Source organism: Cryptotermes secundus, unplaced genomic scaffold, assembly GCF_002891405.2.
Source record: "Cryptotermes secundus unplaced genomic scaffold, Csec_1.0 scaffold374, whole genome shotgun sequence".
Classification (NCBI taxonomy): Eukaryota; Metazoa; Arthropoda; class Insecta; order Blattodea; family Kalotermitidae; genus Cryptotermes; species Cryptotermes secundus.
In genome coordinates, this window is record NW_019741302.1 from 690,009 (window position 1) to 706,243 (window position 16,235).

Genomic DNA, 16,235 nt, shown 5'->3' on the forward strand with positions numbered 1-16,235 from the left:
AATTTTATGTCGCAACCCTAGAAATTTTTCAAAAACATATCTGCTTTTTGAAAAGAAAGCTGCGGTTCTATTCATTTTGAGGATGTAGGATATACGAGATTCGTATAGATGGATCTAGTGCGGCTGACGACGCTTTCGCTAAGTGTTTTCAGTCTATGTATAAGAACATTGTTCTGTGGACTTCTCCCTTTCTGATGCAATCTTCTGAATTATTATCCCTTGCCCCTATTTCTGATCCCTATGTTTGCAAAGCTATAAGAAGATAAACCCTAAATCTGCCGGACTTGATGACACTCTTGGTTTTGTCCTAAAAGGCTGTTAAGAAAAGTTTATCCGTATCCTTAAACATTTAACTTACGCGTGACAGTGGCATTTCATTGCTCTTTGGAAGAAAGTGGCAGTCTGACCATTGTCGGCAATTACAGCCCCACCTCTATACTCAATAATTTTTTCTTAGTACTTCTAATTCGTTATACACTATCCTGTTTTGCACTGCGCTAAAATAGATCCTTGTCAATATGGCTTCAGCAAATCTAGATTTACAGTTACATATCTGGTAACTGATAACTGGTCTGGTAACTCCTCTTGTCCGCAAAGTCAAGCTGATACTACATATTTCGATCCTAGCTGTGTATTTGATACATTTCCCCATAACTTACATTTGAATAAGTTATATTCCTTTGGTTTCTCCGATAGTTATGTCAGCTGGTTTCCCAGTTACTGAACAGACAGACAACCTCGGGTTCGTGTTTCTGGTATTGTTTCCTTACAATCTGAAGTTATTTCCGGTATGCAGTATGACTCTGTCCTGGCGCATTTTCTTTTAACATATTCCTTAATGACCTATAGAAATCAGTTAACCAATGTGTAAAATTTAATCTTTGCTAACGATATCAGAATATTCAGAGTCGCAAAGTCAATCCATGACTGCCTCCCACTCCACTGTGACATTAATTTTATGGGTGCTAGCTCGCTCCATGAAACAAAACATCTGTAACACACGTGTAATTTCTCACTCTGGAAGGTTCTAGAAAGACTGAGCTTGTGAATTACAAGTACCTGCTTTGCCAAGCTGCTATTCCCGTACCAGCATCATTAAAGACCCTGTTGTTTCATATGATTCAAAATTATACTTCACGATAATGTTGATTCTATATTTCAGAATGTATCAAGTTATTAAGTCTTATTCACTTCATGGGCTACAAACTGTCATCTCTCGACTGTTTGTTTATATATGCTACACTTTACGTAAGTCGCCTAAAAGTTAGAATGCGCCTAAGCAGTTCGCAACTGTTTCATGCCTGTTAGTGCCAACAGGTTTGAGAATAGAATTGAATACTGATATATTGTAGCTTGTTCAGCCGTTGCTATGCAAAGACCGCAAAAAAAGAGGCGAATAAACAGCGACAGCTTCTAGGCAAAAGCTCGGTAAACACGCTCCTGCGGTAACAAATATGCACGCAAGAATAGAAGAACGGCGTTTTCTATGTGGTCAGTGCCGAGATGTCATGACCAGAACATTTGAAGCAATGAGTCCTGTTGACAGTTGAGTTCTGAAACGGAGGCTGAGAAGAGATGGCGTTATAATTAAGTTGACAGTTCAGTTGTGAAGTGTCAGCCAACGGTGAACGACGCGAGCACAGAAGCTGAAGAATCTCCATTGTTAAGTTCCATTACCAGGAAATGACCAGTGACAGCAAACTAAGAAGACTTAGCATGTGCTCCAGTGATTTGTGAAGTGTGGAGATGATCAGTAAACTGTAATTACTCGTACTTGCGAGTCATATATGTAAGTGGTCAATAAATCCATTTACAAATCCGAACCCCGTCTATAGTCACACATACACGTGACAATATATATAGTTACATGTAACGTAGTTTTTTTTTTCTTTTTTCTTTTTTTTAGTTTCTTGGGTTAGGGTGACACTGAATCAACTTGGTACATCGGCCACTAATTGGCCTATTGTACCAGCCCCGGATGATAGATGAAAACTGTGGGGCAGTCTGTGGAGTGAGAATTGGCAAGGAAAACCGAAGCACTTGGAGGAAACCTACCCCAGTGCCATTACGTCGACCACAAATCCCATATGACCTGACCTTGGATCGAACCCAAGCCGCCTACTGACTGCCTGAACAACTATGGCACGACCATGTATTATCCTATTAGTTTGCAATGATGCTTTTTTGTCTTAATGTAATTACAAGTGTCTACAGTGCTCTTTCTGTAATTGGCCTTCTATCCGTTGACTCGGCACATAAATAAAGAAGGATTAAATTAAATTGAATTACAGATTGCTTTATAATCCGAACACAAATCAAGATTACTTTTAGAGCATTCTGACATCGCATCATAGTGATCTCAGTTCTATTTGCAACGGAAAACAGGGCTCACATTCATCTTCATTTTATTTAACGCCCGGAACAGTCTAATAATTTTATCCCAGTTCAGTTTTAATGTCTCCTCCATGTTCTGACAACTAAAAGAAAGCAAATAGCAAAGAAATGTGTGTTCATGTTTATCCTACTGTCTTACTTTCGTCTGCATGTAGAGGAAATGGAAAGACAGCACTTGTAACTCTTTCATTAAAATAAATTCAGTTTCGTTTTGTTAACATGTTGCCTGCACTGGGCAGCTACTGACGTCACAGGAGTGTAATTTTCCCAGTACGGACGGACGTCTCTGGAGTGTATTGAATGGCGTAATAGTCGCTTTCAACCGTCAACAATAGGATCTGGAAGTCGTCGCTAGTCTACCAGGGCTAATCAACTCTTCAACTAGGCAGCAGAGACATTACAGGGGTATACTTGGTAGTGTTAAGAAAATCTCACACTCTAATATTTTTGCAGTTAGCATTCTCTCCTAAAGATGATTGCTTTCAACTGAGTTGGGGCATTTCAAAATGAATTTATAACTGTTAATTTCTCAACAGTGCCGGAAAAATAACGGCAAAATAAATTTTTTTCGACTTGCCCAACATCATGATTGTATTAGATATCTACTGATGGTGATCTCTCTCTCTCTCTCCTCTTGCTCCCACTTGGGGACATAGTACTTGATTTCTCAGTTTCATGATCATTTTTACAGAGGTAGGACTCATTGGAAGGGTGATCAGCTCGTCGCAAGGCCTCTACTCAAACACAGGACAACACGAACACAGAATAAATGGATACACACACAAAAAATCCGTGCCTTGTGTGGGATTCGAACCCACGATCCCGGCTTCCGAGCGAGCGAAAACAGTACATGCTTTAGAGCGCTCGGCTATCGTGATCAGCTATCAATGGTGATAGGGTCTTCAAAATTCTTCTTTAGATAAAAATATATATTCACACGAAACTGCCGTCTGGTGATACATTTAACGATTAAAATTCCTAGCAGCTACAAACTGTTTTCAAAATGCTTCTTTAGATAAAAACACATATTTACTCCAAAATTCTTTCACTTGATACATTAAGCAAGCGGTATAAAACGATTAACATTCCTGCTTCGTGGTAACGCGGTCTCCAAATTGCTCCTTTTGATAAAAACACACATTTAAACTAAATTCCGTCTCGTGATGCATTTAACAGGAGGTATAAAACGACTAAAATTCCTGCTGATGGTGATGCAGGCTTCAAAATGTCTCGTTAGAACAGAACTCTGAACATGGCGAGCAATGTTGTCTCCAACAGCACGATCGTGTGAGCGTAGTTCTGTAGATGTCATGACTCCCTTATGCTACATTTCTGAATCACGTTGCTAGCAACCCGTCTCCGGAGCTTCATTTCATTTCAAGAAATTGCTTTTTCCTCTACAGTCATAGTTTATAAATGGATCGGTCTATGCATAGGGTGATCCGTTTGAGTCTATACACCTGCATCAACATGTTCAATTAAATATGCAACCTCAGTCAAATTCGTAGGATTTGAAGTTCTCACAGCGGTGGATCTGAAGAGTTCTAGCTTCTGGGATATAACGCCGTGTGGTCCATTGAAATTCAACCAACGTTTCGGAGGAACATGTTGCATTCATCTTCAAGGTCGGCTGAAGCTGGAGAAACTATATTCCCTCCAAAACGGACTACACGGCGTTATATCCCAAAAGACAATAGTCTTCAGGTAAAAGTTCTCTGAACGTTTAATTCCAAAGGCGGATGGATAAGCGTTACCGTAAAAATAGCCAAACAAACACACAATCCTTCCGGCAGCGAGCACAAATCGTTTTACATTTAACATCAACTTTTTCTATTTGTATTTTTTTAACTCAATGCATGTTGTAAGCATATAATGAGCACATCACGTCCGTCTGTTCATCCGTTCTCATACTTAGCCTCCAACCACGCGTAACAGATTTTATTTAACCTTGGGTACTGGACATTTCCCGTAAAGCTGATCAGACGAAATAAATTTTCTACCGTTCCGAGCCGCCCTGTTCACATAAACGTGTACTTTTTTCTAAGTCTGTCACCCTTAGTGATAGATTACTATTTTATGTCGTAACAGAGCTTGGGAAATTATTAATTATTACTTAGATTATATACAAACTAGGAACATGGCGATTGTTGAACTACTTTTGTGTGACTACTGTAACAGGTAAATGCAACTTTCGTAGGAACTTCGCATCGTGACGTCGTGTGTATGTGTGTGTGTGTGTGTGTGTGTGTGTGTATATATATATATATATGTAGTAATATACGCAAAAAATTCTTCAGATTATAAAACATACCATCACAAAGGCGGATGTTACAAATATACATGTTAAGATTGAGATATATCGCTCTGGAACCAGTCATTATAACCTGGAACTTATTTATTTTCTGTGTTATTGGCAGATTATTCTGCCATCTATTGACACTAAAGCTAACCATTTTCAGCATTCAGTATATTAAATCTAAATGACGATGAAAGGGTAAAGCAAAATGGTCTGCCCGCTGAAAATAGTAGCACGGAAAGGGTTAATATCATGATTACTTCGGCCAGTAAACCTTTCTTCGCAGCGTCCCACCGTAACCTCCGTTTCTCTAGTCCTGATTCGTCATTCCAGCAGATGGTTTCGTGGCTGTACAGCTCCGATGCGTCCGAGCATCTTCATATCGCTAATTTATTGCTCTTGCTTTGAAATACAGGTCATAGTATAGGTATATCTAACGATACAACGCACGCAGCCACAAGAGTAGAACACATCATAAGACACAATATACACACAACGTTAGAAACATAAGAAGAACGACCCCCATGTGGATGATTAATAATACACACGAATTTTAAAAATATGACGTATGAGATAATAGGTTTTAACAAGTTTTAAACACATAAACTTTATTATTATATAAGGACGTATACAAATTTAATATTATTTGTAAACTGACATATAAAGGCAAGCAGTGAAATGGTTAACGGGTCGATACACCTGAAGATGGCAGCATACTGCCGAAACATGTACTGTAGAAGTGGTAGATGGGATTGTATGAACTTGAAGACTGTCAATTATACACAGTATGAATGTGAATTAGTGCAACAGGACGCTAAAATACAACATAGCATAGCTTGTCTAGCTGTGCCTATTAAATTGTTGCCATCCATCCTAAAATATAACACTTTAATTGCAGACTAATTAAAATAATTCCACAATCACAAAGGTAAAACTTAGACATATGAAAAAATGAGCGAATCTGTAGTTTAGAATTATTTGTTTAAGTGTTCTTAGTGTGGTAAGACTGAGTCCACTTTGTACTGCGGCCACTACTGGCCTATTATACCTTCACCAGATGACAGATGATGGTGACTGTGGAGCAATTGGTGGAATGAAGATTGGCAGGGGAAATCGAAGTAATCCTGCCCCAGCGCCACTTTGTCCATCATAAAATCCATATGGCCAAACCCGGGGTTGAACTAGGGTCGCCACAGTAGGAAGCCGGCGACTAATCGCTTGAGCTATGGCTTGGCTAACTAACTAACCAACCAACCAACACTGTAGCCAGCCATGAGTAGAGTCAGAGATTAAGCCCCGGTCAAGTTTAACAGGAGAAAACCGAAGAGACACCGAGAGAAACCTACTCCAAAGCCACTTCGTCCACCATATATCCCACGTAAAGCGACATGGGTTTGAACCCGATCCCCCTTCGATGATGAACCAGCGTTTATCACCTGAACTGTGGCCCAGTTTCCAAGTAATAGTGAGAAGTAAAGTTGTTCCTCTGCATAACTAATTAAGCACTAAGCCATGAAGACCTATAGGGGAGTGGATGTATAGATCCAAGTATTCTTGACCTCTGCACTAATTGGAGGTGAGTGGTCAGCTTCACGTCCTAGTCGCTTTATTCCCGGGGAAATAAGCCCGGTGCCCATTGGATATGAGACTGGGGAACCCCAGAACCAGTCTGAACAAAATGAAGAGCAGAAACATCTAGCACCTGTCGGAATTCGAACTCGACGCCTCGGCCGTTCAGCCTATAGCCAGTCCCTATACCGACTGCGCTATCCCGGCTCCCTCCTAGGTAATCTTAAAGATAAAAAAATTAAGCTGTCCATGTAACAGGCCGTGCAGGCCCATAAGTTTGTGAGACGTCGAGGCTCCCAAATGTTCTAGACAGTCAGCTCACAGATGGCAGTGAGGTTGCCAGCTTTATGCACCGGCCGCCCTTTAGTTCCAGATTCCTGGTATTCATTTCTATTAGAGGCTGAGTCGACCCGAAGGCCATAGTGCGGCTGGAAGTATTAGGTAAATTGAAAATCCAATGACCTCATTGTGAAGCGAACCCGCGACCTATGGGCTTTGTTATTTAAAAAAAAAACTCCTACGCTTGGAGTTTTATTTGTAAAGGAAATACGAAATCTAACTCATGAGAGGCACTCCGCGTTGAGCAGTGATTTACAGCCACTTGAGCAGCGTGGCAGGAACACAAACGATTTTGAACTGCGTGGTAGCATGTGTTTCCCGAATTTAATCCTCTATTTAATTTCGTCGTGAATGCAATTTTTATTTCAGACTGTCCTTCTTATATATCTGAGCTTTGCCACATTTCGTCGAATACATTAGCTGTGTTCACATTACGGTTTTGTTATGCACTCTGCCGACAAGACATGAGTGTGGGTCTATGCTTAGCTTCCTCTGTGTTTACATCCAGACCAGTCCCCCCTACTGGGAACTAAGAGCGCCTGTGTATTTTCCTTTAAGGTATTTACGTTTTCGAAATTAAATTAACATTAGCGTATACCAGAAGCTTGTGTGCTTCATTCGGTTCCATTCCATCATAGTTTCTTCTAAATTTCTAATCGCATATTCAAAGGCAAGATTCGTTATGTCAGACAACCGCAAACAGGAAATGCACCAGACAAATATTTATCTCTAACCACACTTTAACTAAACTCGGTAGTTAATACTGGTGTCCCAAACGAATGACCGCTTCTGTGGTCTAGTGGTCAGAGTTCCTGGTTACAGATCCAGATGTCCCGGGTTCGATTACCGGCGCTACCAGATTTTCTGAGTAGTGGGTCTGGAACGGGGTCCACTCAGCCTCGTGAGGATAATTGAGGAGCTATTTCAAGGAAACAGCGGCTCAGGTCTAGAAAACAGAGATTAACGGCCGTGGGGATCCGTTGTGCTGACCACGTGACATCCTCTATCCACAAACATTGGCGCTAACTTCGCCGACAAGGGCGGTCGCTCGGTCGGTATTGTTCGCTTACGGACTACAGGCCATGGAATTTTGTTTGTTTCTTTTTTCCAAACGAATCATGGGGTTTCTTGAATAATATGCATAGCCCACGTTCTCTTCCATTGCATTTCCCTTTTATGCGGCATCTGCCGAATGCAGAAGATCTTATTATAACTGATCTGTTGCTTTGAAATCCACACGAAAGATCCCAAATAACAAAAGATTTTTTTAATTCGCATATTGGGGGGTGGCGTCGAGCTGGGTCAACTCGGCACGGCGGCCACTGACTGGCTTACTGTACCTGCCCAGGTGATTATAATGATGGAGAATTTTGTGGAATGAAGATTGGCAGAGGAAACCGAAGTAGTCGGAGAAAACGTACCCCAGCGCCACTTTGTCCACCACAAATCCCACTTGACCAGACTAGGGCTCGAACCCAGGCCGCCGCAGTGGGAAGCCAGTAAATAACCGCTTGAGCTATGGCGCGGTCCTTAAATAACTGAAGATGATTGAATAACATTTTGAACGTAGTTGATAATAATGATATTTCTCGATACTTAACTATAATCGATTTAAGTTCGCCTATAAATAAGTAAAAAAGGTAAAAATTGTTCCTATGCTTAACTAATTAAGAACTAATCCATGAAGACGTATGGGGGAGTGAATATATAGATCCAAATTTTGACCTCGGCACTAGTTGGTAGTGAGTGGTCAGCTTCACGCCCCGACTGCTTTACCCCATGGGAAAGGTCCCCCGGTACCCACTGTATAGAAGGTTGTGTGGACTCCAGAGCCGGTCTGGACGATTTGAGAAGTGAAAATTCTTTACCCTACCGGCACTCGAACTCCGGCCACTATGTACAATAAAAATATCTTCCAGTGCAGTGGCAATAATTTTTATTCAAACGAAAAGTAGTTTGTTAATTTTATAGCATTATCGTATCAATTCTGCTGATTTTTATCAATTCCTGACCATTTACATCATGTCATATTTTCGCTGTTACATTAATCTAACAAAATGTAATAGATATACTCTGTTCATAGTAGGAAAGCGGGTTCATCACTGCCAGCTAGTGATGTAGGCCGTTACGTCATCATTATAACGTTACTGCTTTCAATTTTCAACGTACTTCCGATATCCACATGCAGATATGAAATTCAAGGGTACATTGTTCTGTTAGGCTGCCTTAAGCGAGGTGTGAAGCACTCTGGTTCCTAGACTAGCACTTTGCTAACAGCTCTGTCATCTATACATTTTAGTTCTAGGTAACATCATTAACCCCCATAACTGACAGATAATTCTTCATCCTTTTCGAAATATTATGGGGGCTAAAAAGCAGGTTATATTTTTACCATTTATCACGTTAGTTCTGCTTTGTCACCCTTTTTTAATTTGCTGATGACACTACACAACTCTCTAGTACTTGTGTTCTTGTTGTCAACTTTCTAATATTTATTTTTGCTTCTGCTTCTGAAACGCCTGCTACTTTCGCGATTTATGTTGTCATATATTCATGTATACTTGTTGTCCTATCATTCAGGGCAGCAGATTGTGATACTGACCACTACCTGGCGGTGGCAAAGGTAGGGAGAGATTGGCAGTGAGCAAACAAACAACATACAAAGTTCATAAGGAGAGGTTCAATCTCAAGAAATTAAATGAAGTAGAGGGTAAAGAGCAGTGTCGTATTGAAACCTCAAATAGGTTCGCGGCTTTGGAAAACTTGGACACTGGGGTGGATGTTAATAAAGCTTGGGAAACTATTGGAGAAAAAATAAAAATTTCCGCCAAGGAGAGTCTAGGTTATTATGAACTGAAGAAGCATAAGCAATGGTTCGATGAAGAATGCTCAAAATTATTAGACCAAAGAAAACAAGCCAAATTGCAATGGTTACAGGATCCAAGCGAGTTAAATGGGGATAATCTGAACAATATAAGACGCGAAACCAGCAGGCAGTTCAGGAAAAAAAAAAAAGGAGGGAATATCTGAAAGACAAAATTCATGATCTTGCAATGAACAGTAAGAACAAGAACATTAGAGACCTGTATAGAGGAATAAATGACTTTAAGAGGGGTTACCAGCCTAGCAGTAACTTAGTGAAGGATGAAAATGTTGATGTGCTTGCAGATTCCCACAACATTTTGAATATGTGGAGGAACTACTTCTCTCAGTTATTGAATGTACATACGGTCAGTGATATTAGGCAGACAGAAATCGATACAGCTGAGCCGATAATACCTGATCCTAGCACTTTTGAGGTTGAAAGTGCTATCGCAAAATTGAAACGGTATAAATCGCCAGGTAGTGAACAAATTCCGGCAGAACTTATTCAAGCAGGAGGCGAAATATTACGTTCTAAGATCCACAATCTAATTACTTCTATTTGGCATAAAGAAACACTGCCTGATCAGTGGAAGGAGCCTATTATTGTACCAGTACACAAGAAGGGTGATAAAACTAACTGTATTAATCATCGGGGGATATCACTGCTATTAACTTCATACAAAATTTTATCCAACATTCTTCTCTCAAGGTTAAGTCCATATATAGATGAAATTATTGGGGATCATCAATGTGGGTTGTTTTGTTGCATAAATGTCTGTTGTGGCCATTACCTAGTAACGGCTGTTGTATAGCTACTTATTTTGCTGTTGTTGCATAGCAATGAGTCTATATGCCACAGTATTGTTCAGATTATCTTCATCTGGCTTGAATTTCCTAACAGTAACACTTTAATCTACTTCTTTGCATGTAATAATCTTGAAAATTTTTTCGTCAAACCACGGGCGAAGGTAACCGACATTCCGGATGACATTTTCATCTGAAACATCAGTCGACTTTTATCGAAGTACATGGTATTATATCCCAGAAGATAGGATTCTTCATAGTCATCCCTGTGCGAACCTTAAATCCAGCATGTTGCTTGAAGTTTCTACTTGACTGCAATGTTTATGTTCTCTCTATTATATCCCAAGCCGTGCTGATGTCCACGCTGGTATCCGAAATTCCCAAAACTCTTTGAAATTTTAACCTAATATAATTCTCTAACTTCCTTAGTTTCTTAGTTTACATTCTCATAAGTATTCTGTTGGTTACTGACTTGGTGATAGTCTCTCGCAAAATTTTGGAATCACCAAATAGTAATCAGCAGGGCCCGGATTTTGATGACCTGAAAATTTAAAAAATACCGAAAAAATCCTGAAAAATGACCTAAAATATGACCCAAAAATGTAATATGCAAGGCCCGGATTTTGATGAACTGAAAATATATAAAAAAAACTGACCTGTACAATGACCGAAAAAATCCAGAAAAATGACCTAAAGGAGAAAAGAAAGAACACTTCGCTTCCATGTTATTCACATTTCAGAAAACATATGAAGAAAAATTCCCTAAAATTGCCAAAAATGACAAGAAATACCCTTAAAAGTCCAAATATTTACCAAAAAATTACCTACAAAATTTACATTTCTGTAACCAGCAGCTCATATCCGAGATTTATATATTTAAGAGCATCCCATAGGATACAAGGAAAAAAAAGATGACATGTCATCAAAATCCGGGCTCTGGTAATCAGTATCATAGTCTCCTTCTCTGAAAGATCGGACATCAAGTATACTTGAATGCCATCATCTATCATGACATGATTAATCGACTGTACCCCGTCTTCCTATCAGGAGAAGTCCAAGTGTGTTTATGAATCTTGCGATGCGAGAACAGTGCACTCTGACCATTAAATTCTCGGATGAGTCAAAGTTTATATTACTTTAAAGTCAATTTCGTTAATAGTTCCGTGCAAAACTCTAGTTGCCAGTCATCTTTTGTGTTCGCATTTTCATTGGAAACACAGACAAACGCTTCCATGCTGCTCGTAGGGAAGTTCCAGATCTTCATATGGCTGTCATCTGCATCACTTCTTCCATCCTCAGCTGTGACATGCGCATTCAGAATAAGAATATCACCCTCGAGGTCCTGTCACTAATAAACTCTGTATTTTGTAGCGTTTCGTTATGTGTCACATGTACTTCACCCATTAATGTCTTTCGAACCAGATGATGGATTTCATTACACTTCATACGGACGTCATGACATTAATATGAGTTATCCTCATCTTCCTACTTTTTCTAATTTCCTGTCTTCATAATGCGAACAGAGCCGCCATATAAAATTCTTTAGTGGGAGCGAAATGGGTGCTATTTAATTTTGTATGAAGATACATCTACGGATAGTAGACTATAAATTTCTATTGCAGTCATTTTTCGCAACGGCTATGTATGCTTGACCTTCCCTTTGAGAGACACTTGCAGGCTATTGCATCATTGCAGAAGGCGTATCATATTGGATTTTGAAAGTACGTTGTTTATTTAATGAAGCTGTCTGTATCTCGGATTATAACAAAGCCAAACGGTAGGATGATTTGTGAATAATGAATTTTAAAGTACTTGGAAGGAAGCGGTTGTGGTCTGATTGAGGTGCTATCCAGATTTTCCGGGAGGGACTGAGGAAAATCTCGAACGACTTTTTTAGCTGATTTTTTTTTTCATTTCTTTGGGTGGGGTGTGAGTCCAATTGGTACGTCGGCCACTATTTGACCTATTGTGCCAGCCCCGGATGATGATGATGATGATGATGTGTGTGTGGAGCAGTCCGTGGAATGAGAATTTGCAGGGAAAACTGAAATACTTGGAGAAAACCTACCCCACTGCCACTTTGTCCACCACAAAACCCACCTAGACTGGGATTGAACCCAGGACGCCGCGGTTGGAAGCCAACAACTAACCGTCTGAGCTATGACACAGCCCTTTGAAAGACCTTAGCATAGCTGGTGTACTGGCTAGTGTTTCTAACAGTGCATTTCACAAATCCAAGTACAGGGTGTAGCGGGCTGCTCGACTTGCATATGGACATAGATAAATGAAAGAATAAGTTGTGATGTGTATGTGGGAGATACAGATTTTAAGGAAGTTGTATGGACCAGTAACCGAACAAAAGATTTGGAGAAACAGAACCAGCCAAAAACTGAAGAAATTGTTTAAACACCATGATCTGGTAGCGGATATTGAAAAAAAGAAGTCTGAAGTGTTTGGGGGATGTGATTAGATTGGGTATAATAAGGGCAGCTAAGAAGATTTATGAAACTAAGCAGAAGGTAGAACAAAAGTGGTGAAGTTCCAGAATGAGATGGCTGGAATATGGAGAAAATGATTTATGAAGAGACGCAGACGAAAAACAAATAGAAAAAATGGGAATCTGCCGTAAAGGAGGTCAAGGTTGAAAAAAGTCGTCTTCTGGGTTTAGGCACCGTGTATTCTTCGTTTTGGCCGACGTTTCGGAGGAACGTAGTGCCTCCATCTTCAGAGCAGTTGAATGGCTTGGAATGCGGAGAGCAGTAGCTCAGTAGTTACTGCTCTCCGCATTCCAAGCCATTCAAATGCTCTGAAGATGGAGGCGCTACGTTCCTCCGAAACGTCGGCCAAAACGAAGAATACACGGTGCCTAAACCCAGAAGACGACTTTCTTCATTGTCATCGCCGTGAAAACCTCAAAACTTACGAGGTCAAGGTTGTTTAAAGGACCTTGCAGCCAATGAACAAGCAATCAAGTATGACTGTGAACTACCTACAAATATTTGTATGAAAAACAAGGTAAAGGGGCCGAAACTTGGTTGTTATGAGCGCTACAATTTTCATGCAGTGCAAATCGATATCAGTAGAGTAAAGAAACCCTATTTCTGATAGCACGGGTTTTCACGAAGTATGGGTAGCACTGCGACGGTGATGACCACAGGACTTTATTCCTCCTACCGGACCAATTTCCCACAGCAGTGTTGCTTTACCATCAGTGTATGGTTTCTGCGGATTCTGATGTATTTGCGCTTACAGAGCTAAGGTTTCAAAACCATACATGAGTTCTAATTCGCACAATGTTTATATGAGCTTATGGCCACCCTGTGAGGACAGGAGCCGTTGAACATCAGAGTTGAGGAATCTACATTGTTGGGAGCCGTAATCTAGAAACTGTTATTGAAGACAAACTGAGAAGAGTTATTGTGTGGTGTAGTGAAAAGTGGAGTGCGTGAATTAGCGAGAGCGTTATAATTACTTGTAGTTACGATTTGTAAGAATTAAATAAATCCAGTTACCAAACCAAATCCCGTGTCTAGTCACTAACATGTGACAATATCTACAATATGCCCCGTCACATACCGGAAAACAGTAACCTCCATAGACACCACCATGAGAAATTCAAATCTTACAAGCAAATGTAATGTTCTTAGAGGGAAAACTGTACGCAACTGTACGTAAGCCTATATTCCGATGCCCTTTTATTTCCTAAACAAAAATTAAATACATCACAGACATTCTCGACGTCCCCTCATGATTCCACACAGCATTAAACACTGCCGGAGAGGAGAGGAGAGAATGTAAATATAAAGTTATCTTTGTGCTTAATTAAAAGAAAGCCATGAAGACGTGTGGTGGACTAGAGGTATGGCTCCACGCGTTCTTAATTTCGGCACCAGATAGAACTGAGTGGTCTAGTTCTTACGATTGAAAGTACGTCTCACTTCCTGAGAAGACAGCATTGTCTGGTCAGCGGTACACAATTTGTTTACTGTAGCAAATGTAAGTTGGCCTACGTTCAAGTTTGTATGGAGACAAAACTTTACTTTCATTGACACAGTTACGTAACATGCGCACATAATAAAATTATTTCTTAAGAAGAAGAAGATTGATGGAGGCCTTTAAGGAGCAATTATATTGCATTAAGAAAACCACACTTTAATACAATTTATGCATTTGAATTTTTAACTTGATATAATACCAAGGTTGGATTTGAGGGTCTTCTGGAATGTAAAGTCGTGTAGTCCCGTAGAAGCACACAGACTTTCGGAGGACGTTACTGTCTTCGTCTTCAGCGTCGTAGAATAAGCTAAGCAAGAATCCAGTAAGAATCTGGCAGCAAGTAGAGATTGCTTGCTGCTCGTTTCTTGTTTTGCTTACTCTTCGACCCTGACTCTGGAGGCAATAGAGTTATCCGAAATGTTGGTGGGCTTCTACCGAACTACATGGTATGGAAAATAGTGTTCTTAACATAAAAGTAATATTGGATTAAATCTTACATAATTACGAATTACAGATTGGCTTTAAATATATTTTATAGGTTTCATGAGTACTTTAGAAGTAACTGAGCTTTAAAACATTTCCCTCATCAGCATGGGCCTACAAGAAGACAACTCAATAAATTATGCCAACATACGATGCTCATACTTTTTCATATTTTTGTTCGTGTCTAGAGGGAAAGAATGATTCATTTTGTTACTTTTCAGTCGTATAGGCCATGGAATCTTATCAAGACTGTACTTTTTATGAAAGATCAGACTCGAAAGTCGTAAGAGCAGTGCTCGACTAAATTACTTTGTATTTGAACTTTACATGACCATACTCTACAATATTCAGCTGCAAGATTCGTCTGCTTGGAGAATAGCTGCGTTGGATGTAAACACAGATTAAAAAAAGAGCATATAAATAAATTTTTAACAGTTTAGACGCTTGAAGAGAACAGATAAATGACGTCCCTTACTCCTCACCCCATTCTCAACAAAGAACAGTTTCTTTCAGAACCAATATTTCTATTCTACTGTATCTAGTCAAATGTTGCTCACTAATACGCAGGGGAACAATGTAAGTATGTGACCTCGAGGCTGTAACACACAATAGATATTAACCTAATAATAAAATTCAGGCGGTCCCATACCTTTCATCTTTGGCTCCAATAATACTGCATCAAATCGTGAAGAGCTTACTGTTCTGTTCGAAATTAGCTCTGAAATCCGGGCGCGCACATATACACACACATACACTCACAATTCTGCTTTTAGGTTAAAGCTAGTATTCACAACTTCAGTCTTCAACTTCACAACTTCGAGACTTCTGAATGCCAATCATTACAACAATATCTGCTCATCTGTGAACAGTAGTATTACGTAGAAGTTCTGTCCTTCTTCTAACGTAAAACATGTTCCTTATGATTGCAAGGAATACACACGAACAACACACTGCTCCACACGCTTGACGAAAACTACGCATAATGCAATAATCCACCTGCACTGTTTTCTGACGTTGCATGCTGGGTAATCAGAGAATATAAGTGGAGAGAAGAGATATAGATACTTGATCTGTCATACACGGCAACTGTGTCTCTCTCTCTCTCACACATACACATACAGAGGTATAATGGGGCCAGGAAATAGAGGTCGCATGGTTGGTGGGACTGACGGGGATCGAGGCTTTTTAACATATTTAAGATATTTCATCTTTCTGTCTAATGTGTATCCCTATCCAGCCTCCTACGGCCTATGTGAGCAAGTCCAAAACACTCGTGCGTTGCGAAAATTTTACATAGTATCGCTACCAAATTGACCGCCTCTGTAGTCTAGTGGTCAGAGTTCCTGCCTACAGATTCAGAGATCCCGGGTTCGATTCCCGGTGCTACCATGTTTCCTGAGAAGTTCTGAGTCTGGAAAGGGGACCACTCAGCCTCGTGAGGATAATTGAGGAGCTATTTCTATGAAATAGCGGCTCCGGTCTAGAAAAT

The 16,235-nt window shown here is 40.1% G+C and overlaps 1 protein-coding gene across 3 annotated transcripts in view; it reads right to left on the minus strand.

Annotated features, from left to right (window-relative positions):
- The window catches only part of LOC111872703 (methylmalonic aciduria and homocystinuria type D homolog, mitochondrial), a 125,503-nt gene extending 109,778 nt beyond the window's left edge, over positions 1-15,725 (minus strand). For 2 of the 3 annotated variants that reach the window (XM_023866851.2, XM_023866850.2), the window contains exon 1: positions 15,396-15,724. The gene's annotated coding sequence lies outside the window, so the exon portion shown is untranslated. Of the gene's footprint in view, positions 1-15,395 lie in introns of all 3 variants that reach the window. The other variant, XM_023866852.2, reaches the window with a different exon arrangement.
- Between the last annotated feature and the right edge of the window lie 510 nt (positions 15,726-16,235).